Below are 4,097 nucleotides of genomic sequence, written 5' to 3'. Positions count from 1 at the left end.
CCTTGAAGAGATCTTTATATGGCGGACCTTGAAGAGATCTTTATAGGGCCGAACTTTATATGAAGAAGATCTTTATATGGCCGAACCCTGAAGAGATCTTTATGGCGAACCTTGAAGAGATCTTTATATGGCGAACCGTGAAGAGATCTTTATATGGCCGAACCCTGAAGAGATCTTTATATGGCGAACCCTGGGCGAAGAGATCTTTATATGGCCGAACCTTGAAGAGATCTTTATAGGGCCGAACCCTGAAGAGATCTTTATAGGGCGAACCTTGAAGAGATCTTTATAGGGCCGAACCTTGAAGAGATCTTTATAGGGCCGAACCTTGAAGAGATCTTTATAGGGCTTTATAGGGCGAACCTTGAAGAGATCTTTATATGGCCGAACTTTATAGGGCGTGAAGAGATCTTTATATGGCCGAACCTTGAAGAGATCTTTATAACGGCTTTATGAACCTTGAAGAGATCTTTATATGGCGAACCTTGAAGAGATCTTTATATGGCCGAACCGTGAAGAGATCTTTATATGGCCGAACCTTGAAGAGATCTTTATATGGCCGAACCGTGAAGAGATCTTTATATGGCGAACCTTGAAGAGATCTTTATAGGGCGAACCTTGAAGAGATATTTATATGGCCCGAACCGTGAAGAGATCTTTATAGGGCCGAACATTGAAGAGATCTTTATAGGGCGAACCTTGAAGAGATCTTTATATGGCCGAACCTTGAAGAGATCTTTATATGGCGAACCTTGAAGAGATCTTTATAGGGCCGAACCTTGAAGAGATCTTTATATGGCGAACCTTGAAGAGATATATTTATATGGCGAACCTTGAAGATATATTTATATGGCGAACCTTGAAGAGATCTTTATAGAGTCTAATTTATGGCGAACCTTGAAGAGATCTTTATAGGGCGAACCTTGAAGAGATCTTTATATGGCCGAACCTTGAAGATATATTTATATGGCCGAACCTTGAAGAGATCTTTATAGAGTCTAATTTATGGCCGAACCTTGAAGAAATCTTTATATGGCCGAACCTTGAAGATATATTTATATGGCCGAACCTTGAAGAGATTATATATGGCCTAACCTTGAAGAGATCTTTATAGAGTCTAATTTATGGCCTAACCTTGAAGCGATCTTTATAGACTAATTTATGCCCTAACCTTGAAGAGGTCTTTATAGAGTCTAATTTATGGCCTAACCTTGAAGAGATCTTTATAGACTAATTTATGGCCTAACCTTGAAGAGATAGTGAAGGTCAGAGAGAAAGGTAGACTACCTCCACTATACAGCCTTCACCACAGTAGAACAGTGTACTGAATGTGGCTTGGCTGCCTCCCAAGTATTCCCCACATAGTACCTTTACTTTGGACCAGGCCCTGGTCAAAAGTAGTGCATTACATAGGGAATAGGGTGCCATTTGGGAGGTACAAATCCAACCGTATCCAGGAGGTACAACTCCAACCGTATCCAGGAGGTGCAAATCCAACCGTAACCAGGAGGTACAACTCCAACCGTATCCAGGAGGTGCAAATCCAACCGTATCCAGGGGAGGTGCAAATCCAACCGTATCCAGGAGGTACAAATCAACCGTATCCAGGAGGTGCAAATCCAACCGTATCCAGGAGGTGCAAATCCAACCGTATCCAGGAGGTGCAAATCAACCGTATCCAGGAGGTGCAAATCCAACCGTATCCAGGAGGTACAAATCAACCGTATCCGGGATCATGCAAAACCGTATCCAGGAGGTACAAATCCAACCGTATCCAGGAGGTACAAATCCAACCGCTCTATAGAGATATATTGACCCTTGATTTATTTAATCCACATCTGATATTTATTCTCCTGGTTTTCAATATTCTGTGATCCTAGGCTTAGGTTCAATCTGGGCCTGTGGAAGATAGTCGCTATAACAAGATTTAAATTTAAAGGCAATGTTTCCCTGCGTTAGCGGAGACTGCATTCACGGTAAACGCTGCACATATCAGCTCAATATGAAATGATCTTTACATTTCAATCGGGCTTTACGGTGGCTCTTCAATCTAGCCCCGTAGTCTGTCTTGTCGCCAGCCATCTCTTTCTGTGTGGTAATGAGCCTGGGGGGACGAAGTTAGATCTTACTTAACAAACAGAAGGAGAGCCGCTCAGTAGTGGTCCCTTCCTGACATGTTTTGTCTTAATTACAACATGTTTTGTCTTAATTACAACATGTATTGTAGCAGAGTGCTAACGACATATCTTCACCTAAACAACACTCCATCCATCACCACAGCTGGTCCCTCCACTAACAATCTGTCTCCGATGTGTCGGTAGAAATTACAACGTTCATCGGTTAGGTAACTCTAGTCTGAATATAATTCCTGAATTCTCCTTCAACAGAATCCTCATGCAGTGATCATTTTGTCCTGCCTCATTTAAACTGACTGAGAAACACCGTCATGTACACTTTGTAGACAGTTAGTTGCTAACCGGGATCCTTGGGATGAACCTACCCATTGAAGCAGCATCATACCCATTTATCATACAGGGATGATTTCTGTCTCTTGAAAACTTGCTGAACAAATCAAACATTTTGGGAACAACGGACTAATGAAACAAATACAAAATATATTTTCTTTAACTGTCTTTACATTTGAACTTCAATGAGGTGACATCAGAGTTGGACGTCCCAGGGATTCCATTTAGCATGTACTCTTTGTAGACAGGAGCATGGCAGTGAGAGCTATAGAGGTCATTTTATCAGTAATATGGGTTGGTTGAGAATCTATGGACCTTTTCACACTATCGTGCCAAGCAGAACCAACCAGCTGACTCAGATAGTTTCCTTTCACATGGTTCCTTCCAGCAACTATGGTAGATGTGGAACCAGGCCAGGCCAGTTTGGCTGAGTGGTGTGTTTGGCTGAGTGGTGTGACAGCTCTTAACTCCTCTGTGGAACCAGGCCAGTTTGGCTGAGGGTGTGAACAGCTCTTAACTCCTCTGTGGAACAGGCCAGTCCAGTTTGGCTGAGTGGTGACAGCTCTTAACTCTGTGGAATCAGGCCAGTCCAGTTTGGCTGAGTGGTGTGAACAGCTCTTAACTCCTCTGTGGAATCAGGCCAGTCCAGTTTGGCTGAGTGGTGTGAACAGCTCTTAACTCCTCTGTGGAACCAGGCCAGTCCAGTTTGGCTGAGTGGTGTGAACAGCTCTTAACTCCAGTTTGGCTGTGGAACCAGTGGAACCAGGCCAGTCCAGTTTGGCTGAGTGGTGTGAACAGCTCTTAACTCCTCTGTGGAACCAGTCCAGTCCAGTTTGGCTGAGTGGTATGAACAGCTCTTAACTCCTCTGTGGAACCAGTCCAGTCCAGTTTGGCTGAGTGGTGTGAACAGCTCTTAACTCCTCTGTGGAACCAGGCCAGTCCAGTTTGGCTGAGTGGTGTGAACAGCTCTTAACTCCTCTGTGAAACCAGGCCAGTCCAGTGGCTGGATGAACAGCCTTAACTCCTCCGTCCTGTCAGTATGAGATCAGCCATGTTTTGAGTATGAATGTTATTATGTGTAAAGTGTGAAGTGCAACACTGCAGCGCGTACGTCATCAGTCACTGAGCCTTGACCAAAACACTCTTTGGGTGTGTCCCAAATGGATCCCTATTCCCCACAGGGCTTTGGTCTAAAGTAGTGCACTATGTAGGGAATAGGGTGCCAGCCCTGGTCTAAAGTAGTGCACTATGTAGGGAATAGGGTGCCATTTGGGATGTAGAATCACCTGTGTAGAACCTATGCAACACTTGACTTAGAAAGTCGTCTTAAGACATGGGACAGCCAGGGGACAGGGTTTACCATGTATATTATGTATTAGACGAATAAATATCTCTTCACGTTCTGTTGTTGTTCTGTTGTTGGCAGGCCGTCTGTGGTGTGGGATGGGGATTTAGCCCGGGAACCACTGTGAATACTATCTCTCTCTCGTTCACTATCATCTCAGTTTAAGTGAAACAATAGTGAACCAGAGAATGATATGACAGTTTGGATTTCGGACGACTGACGACCGGGTTTGAGGAGAGGATGTCGAGAGGTCGGTAGAAAACACAAATGAAAGTAGCTCTTCTCAG

Source organism: Oncorhynchus nerka, unplaced genomic scaffold, assembly GCF_034236695.1.
Source record: "Oncorhynchus nerka isolate Pitt River unplaced genomic scaffold, Oner_Uvic_2.0 unplaced_scaffold_1186, whole genome shotgun sequence".
Lineage (NCBI taxonomy): Eukaryota > Metazoa > Chordata > Actinopteri > Salmoniformes > Salmonidae > Oncorhynchus > Oncorhynchus nerka.
The sequence above is the reverse complement of the archived record's forward strand: the minus strand, read 5'-3'. Positions refer to the sequence as shown.